The following is a 15,387-nucleotide window of genomic DNA, read 5'->3' as shown; positions in this document are numbered from 1 at the left end:
AGGTGACTCATTGTTCAATGTAGATTTTCAAAAGGAGGGGGAAAAGAAAGCAAGGGAGCTATTTTTACGAAGAGAGCAAGCCCTGAGGTTGACGAGAAATCCTAACCTGCTATTGAAAACGTTTCTGATGCATTAAATGCTGTTGGGTTCATTTTGGATTCTTGCCCTGTTAGACGGGTCGGGCAGGTTAGCCAGCTGTCTACTAACAACCATCCTTATTTGTAACAATAGCAAAGTGACACCCATTGTTTACCTCAGGAGTTAGTAAAGAGAGCATTGTTTTCACAATTCATGGCATCAGATCTCCTGAGAGGGAAGATTTTGAAGGAAGATGTGTGCACGTTTTAAGGCTTCTGTGTCAGGTTCTGTGATATGTTAAATTTTTTGCTCCTAACACTGAGCCCTCCTTCCTCTGAAGTTGTGAGGCAAGCTGACTTGGAGACGGCCTTTTCTCTTTCTAGGCTATGTAAAGAGGCCAGGACTCTAAAGCTATTTTACTTGGATGTTTTGTGTTTTCTCCTGGGCCACATTAAAAAAAAAAGGTTCCCTTTGGCAGCAGAGCAGCACTGAGTACAGACTCATGGGGTCACGGCTGGGTACTTCAGAGACTGGGGAGCAGCTGCATTGCTCTTGGATAACCCCGAGGGACCTGAGAGAAAAATGTAAAAGCCAATAGTACATCAGCAAATGTGGCTTGCACGGGAAGCAGAGTGTTTAGAACAACAGGAGTGTTTTAAAAGCTGATTTCTGGTAAATGGAGAGGTGGCTCAGTGGTTAAGAGCTCTGGCTGTTTTCCAGGAAGGCCCAGGACAGGTTCCCAGAGCCCACATGGTACCTCACAACTATCTGTAATAGTTCCAGGGGATCTGGTAGCTTCTTCTGGTTTCTTTGGGCACTGTATAGATATGGTGCACAGTTATTCATGCATGCGAACACCTACACACATAAAAGAAAATAAAAAAATAATCAAGCTGACTTTTTAATCCTCAGTGCTATGGTATCAAGTCAGTTGGCCTTTGCAAGGTGGAGAATCAAGTAAAATCAACAGTAAATTAACCTTAATTGCCGTACGTTGGGTTTCTTAAATAATGTTCAACTTTCCATGGTATTGACATATGGTCCCTCTGGTTTCATGCATAAAAAATTAGCAAGATAGTTGACAGTATCAAGCTATGATAGATTATTGGATTTAGCATCAAACTCTTGGGCATTTAGTGCCCCCAAGGGTCTATTGTCTTTGAGCCAAGGATGAGGTAGTGTTTCAGCGTGAGGTCAAGCAGGTGTGAGTTCATATTGGCTGCACTGCCTTGTAAAACTTAGCTAATCTCTCAGGGTCTCCATTTCCTTATTGTACAATAGTAACAGTTACTCTGCCCCCATGTACAGTAGTAACAGCTACTCTGTCAATGTACAGTAGTAACAGTTACTCTGCCCCCATGTACAGTAGTAACAGTTACTCTGCCCCAGGTACAGTAGTAACAGTTACTCTGCCCATGTACAGTAGCAACAGTTACTCTGCCCCATGTACAGTAGCAACAGTTACTCTGCCCCAGGTACAGAAGTAACAGTTACTCTGTCCATGTACAGTAGTAACAGTTACTCTGCCCCATGTGCAGTAGTAACAGTTACTCTGCCCCATGTGCAGTAGTAAGTTACTCTGCCCCCATGTACAGTAGTAACAGTTACTCTGCCCATGTACAAGTAGTAACAATTACTCTGCCCCTTGTACAGTAGTAACAGTTACTCTGCCCATGTATAGTAGCAACAGTTACTCTGTCCCCATGTACAGTAGTAACAGTTACTCTGCCCCATGTGCAGTAGTAAGTTACTCTGCCCCCATGTACAGTAGTAACAATTACTCTGCCCCTTGTACAGTAGTAACAGTTACTCTGCCCATGTATAGTAGCAACAGTTACTCTGTCCCCATGTACAGTAGTAACAGTTACTCTGTCCATGTACAGTAGTAACAGTTACTCTGCCCCCATGCACAGTAGTAACAGTTACTCTGCCCCCATGCACAGTAGTAACAGTTACTCTGCCCCCATGTACAGTAGTAACAGTTACTCTGCCCCAGGTACAGTAGTAACAGTTACTCTGCCCATGTACAGTAGCAACAGTTACTCTGCCCCAGGTACAGAAGTAACAGTTACTCTGTCCATGTACAGTAGTAACAGTTACTCTGCCCCATGTACAGTAGTAACAGTTACTCTGCCCCCATATACAGTAGTAACAGTTACTGTGTTCCATGGGGTTCTAAGGATTGCAGTGCACTCTTTGGAACTAGTCTGATACACAGAATGTACCACTTTCATTAGAGAGGAAAGAAACAGAGTTCCAGGTCAGAGGCATCCAGTGAGTATGACTAGTTACAGGGCAAATTCTTGTCCAAAGTGAAGACTGATCATCTCAAAGTTGTCAGATAATTGATGCCCAAAGCAATGAACCCATTTAATATTCTTTTGGTCAGATTTAAAGTTACACACAAGACATTGATTAACATACTGGTCTTTTGCCCTGTATCCCAGAGTTCCCTTTACTCCTGAGCCTCCCCAATATTGGCTTAATCTTTCCATCAGTTCTAGTGGGCAGTTTCTGGCATTGGACTACAGATGAATTTTATGAATCACAAAAAGTAATGAGATCAAACGGGATGTACTTTGATGATTCTTGACCCTAATTACCTGATATATGGCCTTGATATAGTCAATGTTTAATAGAACGGTTAAATAGACAATGGCTTGTGTGTAGGAGCTATGATTTCACATGTAATTTGTCTGTCATGTCCTTCAGTGGTCATATGTGTGGCATGCCGAGTGACATGTTGGATACCTCTGCAGGTCCAAGATTGAGTAAGGATCAAGCTCTTTTGGTTCTTGCCTGTCATGGTCTGATGCTATAGGATGACTCTTTCCCTGTTTTCTCAGTACCTCTGCTTCCAAACATTTCTCTCTAATAGCGAGTCGTCTTTCCTCAAATATGGCTCATGCAAGGCCTCTGTTCTTTACATACCTGTCCTTTGTAGAAGTGTGTGTATGTGTCTGTATGTCTGTAGGTGTAGTTGTATGTAAGTTTGTGTCTATAGGTGTGTGTGTGTGTGTCTATAGCTGTGTGTGTGTGTAGGTATAGGTGTGTCTGTATGTCCATAGGTGTAGTTATATGTATGTCTGTGTCTGTAGGTGTGTGTGTAGGTGTATGTATGTCTGTGTGTGTGTGTGTAGGTATATGCATGTCTGTGTCTATAGGTATGAGTGGGTGGGTGTATGTATGTTTCTGTCTGTAGTTATGTGTGTTTGTAGGTGTCTGTCTGTACACATGCATGTGTGTGTGTACAGTGTGTGTAGATACATGTACATACATATGCACATGAGAGTGCACATGTGTGTGAATGTGTGTGTACATATGTGTGTGATTGTGTGTGTGTGTGTGTGTGTGTGTGTGTGTGTGTGTGTTTGTGGAGCCCAGAAGTTGATGTGGGTTGCCTTTCTTATTCTCTACCTTGTGTTCTGAGCCAGAGTCCTTCACAGCACTTGAAGGTTACCAGTCAGCTAGACTGGCTTTGCATTGAGCCCTAGGGGTCCTCCTGCCTCTGTTTTCAGCCCTGGGATTACAGACACGCACCCACAGCTGGCTTTCTAGGCTGTGTGCTGAGGATCTGGCTCAGGCTCAGGCTCACACCCTCGAGCAGTTGACTGAGCCATTGCACAGGGCCTTTCGTAGGGTTTTGAAGTTTCCCCCACCCATGACCATGATTCTGCTGTCCCTCTATGTGGCTATAGTGAAAAGGGTTTGGCTTGTCTGGAGCCTCATCTCATTATCCTGTGGATTCTGTCAGGGCAGCTCATGTCTCCCAGGGGCAAGGTACAATGCCTTGGAAAAATCACAAATTCAATGTAATTAGGGCTGGAGAGATGGCTCAGCAGTTAAGAGCACTGACTGCTCTTCCAGAGGTTCCGAGTTCAATTCCCAGCAACCACATGGTGGCTCAATGTAATTAACACTAGATTCCTTTATTCCTTGAATGCTGGAGCTTTTAACCAATTGGCTGTGAATAGAAATCCCAGGCTCCCCTTGGGTGGCCACGTGCAGGTAGCTGTAATTTAAACTGTGCAGACTCCGGTAATTTAGGACTAGACGTGAGCTTTGCCGCTGATAGCAAATATAAGAAAAGAAAATCACTAGGCTGTATGGTGACGTCTTCACCAGTGGGAATTGCGCATCTTTTCATATTCTATTGCAGTTGTTTGAAGAACCTTGAAATAGCATCTATTCCCACACTATCTGAACACTGTTATCGGATTTATCATTACGCCCCATAGTGTAATGCATTAGATGGGAGTGCATGCTAGCACAAATATGGTTTTGAAAACATTCGGGCAAGGATGTTTCCTTTACAACCTCCCTTCTTTCCTTCTTTCTCTTTTCTTCTTCCATTTAAATCCAATTTCGAAGGCCAACGAAGTGATTGCATGGGAAAGGGCCCATGCCTGCTAGTTTACTCAACTTGACACAAGCTCCAGTCCTTTGAGAGGAGGGAGCCTCAATTGAGAAAATGCTTCCATAAAGGTAGGCCTGTAGGGCATCTGCTTAATTAATAATTGATGTGGAAGGGCCCAACCCATTGTCATTGTGGGTGGTGCCATCCCTGGACTGGTGCTCCTGGGTTCCATAAGAAAGCAGGCTGAGCAAGCCAGGAGGAGCAAGGAAGTAAGCAGCACCCCTCCATGGCCTCTGCATCAGCTCCTGCCTCCAGGATCCTGTCCCGCTCGAGTTCCTGCACTGACTTCCTTTGAACAGTGATGCAGAAGAGTAAGACAAATAAACCCTTTTCTCCCCGACTTGCTTTTCGTCCTGGGTTTCATCACAGCCAACTGGAACCCTGAATAAGACTTGCCACCAAGCCCGAAGACCTGAGTTCAATTTCTGGAACTTTCCATGGTGGAAGGAAAACATTGATTCATGCAAGCTGTCATTTGACCTCCCTGCACGTAAACGCACACGTCATTAAAAATCAGAATAAATCTGTTTCTGAATGTTTAGGGCTGCTATAAGATTTAGATGTTTCACAGGCATTTTTATTTTTTCAGCATTTTAAAAAATATGTCTATTGAGCTGAAGATGCAGCTCAGGTCCATATGCTTGGTCAGAAAGCTCTTCACTGACCTAGTCGGTGTCTAGTTCTGGGTTTTAGCCTCTATCCAAAGAGCCAAAGAAAGGAAAGAAGAGGAGGAAGAGAAAGAGGGGTTGTGCACACACGCTCTAGGTATTATATTAGCTAATCTTCAGAATTACCTAATTCTGGCTTTTGTTAGTTAGTTAGTTTTGTTTTGTTTTTTTTATGTGCAGTGGTGTTTTGGCCGTATGTATGTCTGTGTGAGGGAACTAGATGTAACTAGAGTTACAGACTGTTGCGAGCCACAATGTAGGTCCTGGGAATTGAACTCGAGTCCTCTTGAAGAGTAGCCAGTCCTCTTAATCTCTGAGCAATCTCTCCAGTCCCTGATTCTTCAGTTTTTATTATTTTATTTCATTTAGTTTTTTTTCGAGCAGGCTCTCATGTGGATCGTGGCTTTGAACTTGTCACGTCACTGAGGATGACCTTGAATTCCTGGTCCTCTGGACTTTATCCCCGGAGTGCTGGCGTGATGGGTGTGGGCTGCTCCGTCTGGCTCCTGTCTGCTTTTAGTATGTGTGATTGTGTGTGTTCATGCATGTTTTTGTGTGTTACCTTCCATTATAATGTCACATATAAATAACACAAGAGTAAGAACAAACTGTAAAAAAAAAAAAAGGAGACAGAACGTGGCGGGAGGGGCATGAACACAGGACATACAATCAGAAGCCTTATTGAGAATATCTCCCTGAGCATCTCCCTGCATATAAATTAGGTGCCTTGATAAATAAACTCATTATGACAATCTATAATCAAAGAAACAAAGCCCTTTGGGTCACGGTGGACTTTAGGTAGTTCTTACTCCTGATCATTATCTAAGATGAACACAAACTTTCTAAATAGAGAAATTAACCAGAGAAATCGATACATTTGAACTTGTTTCCCTGCACCGTGGGCATCTGTTAGGATGTAACAAACTTCTTGTTAATGGCTGGGGTAAAATCTCCCCCATAGGCTTATGTGTTTGAACAGTTGGTCCCCAGCTGGTGGCAATGTTTTGGGAGGTGGTGGAATTGTCCTGGGTGAAGGAGTGGATTTTGTGGGGGTGCAGGGCTCCTTGAGGTTTTGTTTTCTGTTCTGTCCTCTCTTTCAGACTCAGAAATGAGTAAGCAGCTTCATTTGCCTGTGGCCACTCTGTACCACAAGGGACCATACTCTGTCGATCTCAGTTATAATAAGCCTTTCCTTAAGTTGCTCTGTGTCACGGATTTGGTCACTGGGTTTTGAAACAAAATAATGTCATAAACAAGTTCAACATTAAAGTGCCTCAAGTCACCGGCCTCAGGACCTTTAGCCTGGCCCTTTAACTGCAATTACGCCCTGCCCCCCCCCATGCAAAGCGCACATGTTGGAGCATTGTCATGTGTTGTTCATTTAGGGAGGTACATTTGCTTAACACAAATTAATAGGTTCCTGTGTGTGTGCTTTTGTGTCTCTGCGTGTTCCTCATTGAAATCTGCCTCACGCTAAAGTTATTTGGGGCCTGTTGTAGGGGCCTATGCCATAAGGATGGTGTTTTGTTATCCCTCACACCCCAGCACAGATCACGATCAGCCAAGAATGAATACTTTCACAGTATGTGCAGATTTAGTACTACAGTCTGCGGAAAGACCTAAGAGGCCTCCACGGCACAAGTGTAGAGAGGCCTTAGAATAGAGGTTGGCTACTCGGTGCTTGGGCACGCTCTTTCGAGAATTTAAATGGATTTCAAAACACTGAATTCCTATAATCAGGTAAACACCTGTATTATGTTCTCTCTGCAGGAAGATTAATGACTTCTTGAATTATAATGGCCGAGACTGTGTCCTCTTACCCCAGTGTTAGACATTACATGATAGATCCCACATAACTTCCATTGCACCAAGCCCTCCTTTTCCTTCCTCCTTTCCCCAAACCAGATATCTTAAGGTTTTCCAGTTGTGAACAGACAGCATGACCCAGGCAACTCTTATAAGAACATTTAATTGGGGCTGGCTTACAGGTTCAGAGGTTCAGTCCATTAGCATCAAGGTGGGAACATGGCAGCATCCAGGCAGGCACGGTGCAGGAGGAGCTAAGAGTTCATCTTGTTCTGAAAGTAAAAAGAAGACTGTCTTCCAGAGGGCTAGGAGTCGGGTCTTAAAGCCCACACTTACAATGACACACTTCCTCCTAATAGTGCCACTTCCTGGGCCAAGCATACTCAAACTATCACCCCAGGATTCCAGCATATGTCTTATTAAAATAATTTCATCATTTCCATTTCTAAGCTTGACATGGTACTGCACATGTGATCTTGGCATTTGGGGAACTAAGGTAGGAGGATGTGTCAAATTTCAGGCCAGCAGGGCTATGGTATGAGATGGTCTCAAAAATAGTTTTTTTCTTTCTTATTCTCCATATGATTCTGTATGTATTTTAAGGAGACCTTAACCATCAGACCTTATACCAAGTACAAGTGAGCAAAAAATAAATAGTTCCTGGCCTCAGTTTCCCTTTTATAAATGATCCCCAAAGCTTCTTCTTAGTTCAGTTAACCCTGAAGGATCTAGAATGCTGGGTGGTCAGGGATGGATTGGTTCCCTGGTGATACAAACACATTCCATCAAAGATTTTGGTGTATTTATTAAAATACCTATAAAACAATCCATCCAGAAGCCTTTGAGCTTTGTCTCTTAAGGAAAATGGAAATAAAATATCAAATTCAGACTAAAACTGTCAGTGTTTGGCATTTTAGTTATGTTAACAAGTCTGGGCGACACTACTGTTCCTTGTGGTTTTGGATTGTTCTGGCCTAGAACGGTCTTTCTACTCCGAAGGTCTCTTGTGGAGTGCTTTCTTCTAGTAGCTACGTCTTTGACAAGATTTGTCAGGTGCATTTGTGGGTACATGGGCCTCTCGCTGTGTCACACGCATGCGCAATGGAGGAGCAGGTGCCTGGCTGTGATCGAAGTCCTATTTCTTGGGTTTTGCTTGGCTGAAGGAGTGTCAGAGCCAGTAGACGTGACGCTTAGTTCTCTGCTGAGACTCAGGTCTGTAAGCGTCTCTCTTACTGGGGTCTGTCTCATCTTCTTGTGTGCCGTGTCCTTTTGCTTTAATTTTAACAACAACCTTTTATTATTGATTTTGCTATCATATGGAATTTTAGGTTTTTTCATTATTATCTTAATTGAAATAAAGATTGGGTTGAATCATATAACTTAAAGAATCCATCCACTCCATGCAGTTCTTTAATAGTCCACATCAACTTTAAAATATGGAAGCTGCCTGGTGGTGGTGGTGCATGCCTTTTATCCCAGCACTCAGGAGACAGAGGCAGGCCAATTTCTGAATTTGAGACCAGCCTGGTCGAGAGAGAAAGAGAGAGAGAGAGTTCCGGGACTACCAGCACTACAAAAAGAAACCCTGTCTTGAAAAACCAACCCACAAACAAAATAAAAGAAACATGGAAACTAAGCTAGGTGTGGTAACACACATCTGCATTCTGCACATCTGTATTTCTGCACTTCTGTATTTCTGTACATCTGCATTCTGCACATCTGTATTTCTGTACATCTGCATTCTGCACATCTGCATTCTGCACATCTGTATTTCTGTACATCTGCATTCTGCACATCTGTATTTCTGCACATCTGTATTCTGCACTTCTGTATTTCTGCGCATCTGCATTCTGCACATCTGTATTTCTGCACATCTGCATTCTGCACATCTGTATTTCTGTACATCTGCATTCTGCACATCTGTATTTCTGTACATCTGCATTCTGCACATCTGTATTTCTGTACATCTGCATTCTGCACATCTGTATTTCTGCACATCTGCATTCTGCACATCTGTATTTCTGTACATCTGCATTCTGCACATCTGTATTTCTGCACATCTGCATTCTGCACATCTGTATTTCTGCACATCTGTATTCTGCACTTCTGTATTTCTGCGCATCTGCATTCTGCACTTCTGTATTTCTGCGCATCTGTATTCTGCACTTCTGTATTTCTGTACATCTGCATTCTGCACATCTGTATTTCTGCACATCTGCATTCTGCACATCTGTATTTATGTACATCTACATTCTGCACATCTGTATTTATGTACATCTACATTCTGCACATCTGTATTTCTGTACATCTGCATTCTGCACATCTGTATTCTGCACTTCTGTATTTCTGCACATCTGTATTCTGCACTTCTGTATTTCTGCACATTTGTATTCTGCACTTCTGTATTTCTGCAATCTGTATTTCTGCATTTCTGTATTTCTGCACGTCTGTGTTCTGCACATGTGTATTCCCACTACTCAGGAGGACCACTGCAAGCTTATGCTAGAGTTGCCTACAGAGTAGTTGCAGGCTAAGCTCAGCCTGGGCTACACTGAAACACTGTTTCAAAAAGCCAAGATAATAAAGTAAAATGAAATCTTTGGAAAGTGCCCATTTATGGGAAGAGCCTTAGGATCCACATCTGTAGAACAGTGGGGAGAGCAGGAGGGCCGGGCAGGGGTGAACTTGTGGATTTTGTTAGTGTCGGTTCGTAATTTGTGAAAAGTCTGGGAGAATAATGAGATAAACAGCAATTCGTGTTTCCAGACATGGTTTCTCGGGTTGTATACTAAATGTACAGTCGTTCAAGGAGGCCACTCCTCCTCTTCCATTGCTAATAAAGCATCCATTTCCTTTCTCTTTATTCATTAAAGAAAATCACCACTTTAAGGCAGTCAGTAATCTCCATAATTAGTGTTAGTGTTAAATTAAAAGAAAAATCACTGTGAAGTAAAATAAAGTAGAACAATACAAATAATAAATAATACCAGCCCCACCAACACACACACACATGCACACAGACACTTACACACACATGCACATGCACACACACATGCACACATTCACACACATGCACACACATGCACACACATGCACACACGTGCACACACATGCACACACATGCACACACATGCACACACATGCACACAGACACACACATGTACACACACATGCACACATTCACACACACACATGCACACACACAGACACATACAGACACAGACACACACACAGACACAGACAGACAGACAGACAGACACACACACACACACACACACACACACACACACATCATTTTCAAGTGTCTTACTTGACTCTGGTAATAGCCATGTGGAAAGTTTAATTCATCCCGCCCTCTCGGTAGCAGATGGAAGGCTTCAGAAGCTATGTTGTTGAAATTCTTTGGACCATGACATTGAGTAAACCTGCCCTAGAATTTCAGCCCTGCACCTTCTTAGCTGTAATGGCAGGGAGGTTACTGCTCCCTGTGTGCCTCAGTTTCTGTGCATGTGAGCAGAGACAATGAAGGTGCCTCATTTTATATTGTTGTTTCCGGAGGATAAAGCAAATGTCTGAGAGACCTTGGTAGTGGGCCCCTGACATATGATGCTCTCTGTTTAATAATTCATGGTCTTGATGCAACTAACTTGGATTTCCACATCCAGAGTGAACACCTTGGTAGTGGTACATTTTTGATTTATTAGAGAGAGTCATTTTTACTATCATTGGCATCAAGTTGACTATCAGTTGTGTGTATCAAACTTGGAAAAATCACATGGCGTCCCAAGTAAGAATTGCCCTCTAGGCTCATGTATTTGAATGCTTATTCATCAGAGAATGGGACTGTTTGAAAGAGTGACAGGGAATAGGAGGTGTGGCCTTTTTGGAGGAAACTATCACTATAGGTGGGCTTTGAGTTTTCAAAAGCCCTTGTCAGGGCTGGGTGCTCTCTCTCTCTCTCTCTCTCTCTCTCTCTCTCTTTCTGTCTCTGTCTCTCTCTCCTTGTCTCTGTCTCTGTCTCTCTCTCTCTCTGTTTCTCTCTGTCTCTGTCTGTCTGTCTGTCTGTCTGTCTGTCTCTCTGCCTCTCTCTCTCTCTCTCTCTCTCTCTGCCTCTGGATCAAGATGTGGTTCTCAGCTACTATTCCAGGCTGTCCTGTAACAACACCTCTACCCACCCCCCACACACACCCATGATGTTAAGCAGGCTCCAATTAAATCCTTTCTTTCCTAAGAGTTGCCAAGGTCATAGTGTCTCTTCACAGCAATAGAGCACTAAGACCTAAGCCACTAGGAGCAGAATCCATTCGCTTCCTTGTATGCAGTTACTGTGTGCGTGCATTCAGTCTTCTTTAATGTAGCATTTATAGCAAGCTTGTCTCTGTTGCTGTCTCTGTAAACTCACCTGTGACTTGACCCACAGTTTCCTGCCCATTACCTGAAGGTGTGATTTAGTTAAGGAGATGGGGGTTGGATGAGACAGCCTCGAGACAATAGCTCTGGACCCCAGGATAATCTTACTGGAGGATAATAGTTGGGAAGTGAACCCAGTTGTCCCTATGAGTCTTACAGACCCTGGAGTTTAGAAACCAGTAGGTCCTAGAGGTGTCTGTCAGTGTCAGGAACTTCTGCCTCCATGGAGGCTCTACTGACCCTGACCGAGCTGTGGGGTAACTCCAAGCAAGAACAGGATCCCTTGCCCATCTTGCTTGTTTGTTTGCTTGTTTATTTGTTTATTTATAAAACCCCTTATGTCTCCCCTGTGTCTTGGCACCACACCATGCCTTCCATTTTTGTTAGCATCATGATCAGAGTGAAGGATAACACATGCTTGCTTCTCTGAGAGACATGGCCCCAAAACCTGGAGTATGGGCGATAGTTTCTATTTAAAGTCTATTGTACTAACTTGAATTATAAGTAATATAATCCCGTTTAATTTACTCTTTAAACATGCCCGTTTATTGCAAGTATATGACTTTGATCTGGTTAGCAGAATGAGATCCTGGAAGGCAAATGTGGTTAGAGGCAGGGCTCAGGGAGAGGGGAAGGTCTTGGTGAAGCTGGTGTTTGAGGCTACGGGTGTGGTTGAGTTTTGTCAAGCTTTTTTCTTGGAGGTAACTTCTAGGAGGCTCTTAGGCCCCTCCTGGGATATGGACGGAGGAGAAGAGGTCCAAATATTTTTGAAGTTCAGAGAGGTTTTAGAGGGGCAGTATTTGAAGTTCCTTTTATGGTATAGGGAGAAAAGTTCAGATGAGGTTGCTCTCCTAGAAGACACAGAACTGACCTACAGATAGCCCAAAATGGTGGCTTTGTGACCTTCTCTGCCTTCCTGGCAGCAGGAAGGTCAGTTTCTCCTGGGAGACTTCTTAATACTGTGTCTTCTAAGATGAGTTGAGAAGATAGCCACCACGGATGGGCTTACTTTCAAAAGAGAATGCCTTGGGCTGGAGAGATGGCTCAGTGGTTAAGAACACTAGCTGCTCTTCCAGAGGTCCTGAGTTCAATTCCCAGCAACCACAACCATCTGTAATGAGCTCCGATGCCCTCTTCTGGTGTGTCTGAGGACAGCTACAATGTACTCATATACATAAAATAAATAAGTCTTGACAGAGAGAGAGAGAGAGAGAGAGAGAGAGAGAGAGAATGAGAGAGTGAGAATGAGAGAGAGAATGAGAGATGGAGAGAGAGAAGGAGAGAATGGGAGAGAAAATGAGAGAGAGAATGAGAGACAGAGAGAAGGAGACAGAAGGAGACAGCAGGAGAGAGAGAAAGAGAGAGAGCATGTGCCTTAGGAGGTCTAGACAACAATGCCTATCATGATGCTTGGATGGAGACAGACCCTGTGGTGGTTGGTCTAGAAGCCCGGCTGACTTGTACAGGAATGGGATCTTCACAGTACAAAAGGAGTGGAACAACTCGCCAGATTCCACTTCTAGCTTTCACCTTGTCCTTGCTGCATGATTTTGGGTAACTCAGATTTGAAAATGACTTTTCTGTGTGAAGCAGAGGTAAAGTCACTTAACCTCAAAAAGACTGCTTCTGAAATGCTAGAAGGACGTCCTGCTTGAAGGACACCAGCAGACATCAGACTCAAAGGCCTTTAGTGAGTCACAAATGAAGCTGTCTTTGCTCACCCTTAGCCTCAAGCATTGGCTGTGCGGAAAAGCATGTTAAAAAAAAAAAAAAGAGTGATAATGTCACTATGGTTACTAGCTCCATGCCTGCAGGAGATTAGTTCAGCCAACTGTCAGTCATGGATGAGTGAGGGGCTTTACCCCTCCCTGTTTCACTATTGGCTATTGATAAATTCTGGCATGTCTTTAATTGCATTGCAATTGCAATTCAATAGCCGCTCAGCCGAGCTCTTCTGATTCCAATGACAGTTTCAAACCAGATGGGACTGGCTATATCCAGTGGGTCACAAAACAGAGAGGCCTGAGTGTGGAAAAAACACATTTAGAGAGAAGAGAGGCTGAAAGGAGTCGAGGGTGTGTGTGTGTGTGTGTGTGTGTGTGTGTGAATAAGCAGAATGAGTTATATATGTGTGACAGATCAGGAGACAGAATTAATTAAAAGGAATGAGAATGTTATTTGCGAGCAGAAGGCATCTTAAGAACTGCCATGTTGAGAAGGGCAGTAGAACTAAATAGCAAGAAGTCAATAATAAAACCCAAGAAAAGTTTGAAAGAGAAGTTGGAGGTAGATGTTTATTTTTCTAAAAGTCTCACACTTCACTATTAAGTTCTCCGTGGTCAATGCTTCTCCCAAGCGTTGCAGTTTACTGCCATTGCTCTTGGTTCTCAGGAACGGATGAATGAGTCAGAGCAGGAGGGGGAGGAGGAGGGGGAGAAGGAGGGGTTGGAGGAGGGGGAGGGGAAGGAGAAGGAGGAGGGGGAGGAGGAGGGGGAGGAGGAGGGAAAGGAGGACAGAGAGGAGGAGGGGGAGGAGGAGGGAGAGGAGGAGGGGGAGGGGAAGGAGAAGGAGGAGAGGGAGGAGGAGGGAGAGGAGGAGGGGGAGGGAGAGGAGGAGGGGGAGGAGGAAGAGGGAGAGGAGGAGGGGGAGGAGGAAGAGGGAGAGGAGGAGGGGGAGGAGGACAAGGGAGCGCTTCAACTCTGCGTCCAGTTATTGTCTTGTTGAGCACCTGTGCTGGGCTGGGTACTGAGGTAAGAGCAGTTCGCAGACTGTTTTGGCAATGAGACACAGAGAGGCACATCAATACCGACTTGCTCAGGAGTCAAAGTGAGCTCAGAGCCTCCAGGTCCCCTGCGAAGTCCTGCAGAGATGCAGCCCAGAGGAATGGGTTATTTTACATTTTTGGGGGGGAATTTTATAAAGTGTGCTTTGGTCATGCTCATTCCTATATATTTACATAATGAAATATTACATAGAAGGTAAGAGAAAATTATGACAGCCGCAGGTAAGTGGATAAGGCTAGAAACAATCAGCCCTAGGAAGGCAACACAGACCCAGAAGGAGACACAATCCTAGTTTCTCTCACGTGGAGATGATGACCTTGAATCTTCAGCTGTATATGCTCCATTTGGACTACACACAGAAGTCAGAAAACTAGTAGGAGGCCACGGAGGGTTCGCTTTCACGGGAGGAGACTGGTTTAAAGAGTTACAGGGAAATAATGTTGGGAACCAGCAGAAGAAACTTCTAAGTACTGCCATTTTGTTTCCGAGACTCCATTTAGTCATAGGGGGAAACAAAGTCAAGGCTGTAGGGGAACTGGGAACCTCCCAGTAGCTGAACAGCTTCTGTTGTAAGGAGACAGGTGTGTGAGTCCAGCCATCTTGGAGACATTTTCTCTCCATTTTGCTGTAAGTTTGTGCTCCCAGGCCTAGGAACCAACTCCAATTCTGACTTGTGGCAACTCCCTTGCTCAACCCCTTAGGTTAAAATGTGATTTTACCTTGCTACAGCTCACCCCACTGGGAATGAATATTTCTACGCGATCATTTTTTTTTTTTTTTTTGGGAAGACGGGCATGGTCAGATACAGCTGCGTATAAGCCCTGGCACATCCACACTGAATTCCTTGGGAGTTACCAAAAGGCCAAGAGCGAATGGTGCCCAGGCCTGGAAAGCAAGAATTAGTAGCTAATTAATTGACATTTGGGCTGAAGACTACCTCCTGAAGCCCAGGATTCCTGAGGAATAGCCCCAAATAAATTATATACAGTTTGACGGCATAAAATGTAAATTTCTGTACACCAAAAGCCATTATAAACCGAGCTGATAGCCACGTCATGGACTGAGAAGAATCTTGGGAATATTTAGAATTATTATATATGAGTGATTCATGTCTTTACTGGATAGAGAGTTCTTAAAGATCCGTAAGGAAAACCACACATCTCCTAAGTGAACATGAATCACTGAGTTTTTAAATTGTTCAGCAGCAGAAAAAAAAATAGAACAA

The 15,387-nt window shown here is 43.8% G+C and overlaps 1 protein-coding gene and 1 long non-coding RNA gene across 4 annotated transcripts in view; one reads left to right on the top strand and one right to left on the bottom strand.

The window, feature by feature from the left end:
- The window catches only part of Ank3 (ankyrin 3), a 623,484-nt gene that overhangs the window by 67,711 nt on the left and 540,386 nt on the right, over positions 1-15,387 (top strand). The window lies entirely within an intron of this gene.
- The window catches only part of LOC134483900 (uncharacterized), a 34,748-nt gene that overhangs the window by 698 nt on the left and 18,663 nt on the right, over positions 1-15,387 (bottom strand). Inside the window, exon 2 of one of the 2 annotated variants that reach the window (XR_010061090.1) lies at positions 7,150-7,241. This is a non-coding gene — a long non-coding RNA (uncharacterized LOC134483900). Of the gene's footprint in view, positions 1-7,116; positions 7,242-15,387 lie in introns of those variants that run through there. The other variant, XR_010061089.1, reaches the window with a different exon arrangement.

The sequence above is a fragment of the Rattus norvegicus genome, chromosome 20 (assembly GCF_036323735.1).
Source record: "Rattus norvegicus strain BN/NHsdMcwi chromosome 20, GRCr8, whole genome shotgun sequence".
In the NCBI taxonomy this organism is placed as follows: domain Eukaryota; kingdom Metazoa; phylum Chordata; class Mammalia; order Rodentia; family Muridae; genus Rattus; species Rattus norvegicus.
This window is presented reverse-complemented; position numbering and strand designations above follow the sequence as displayed.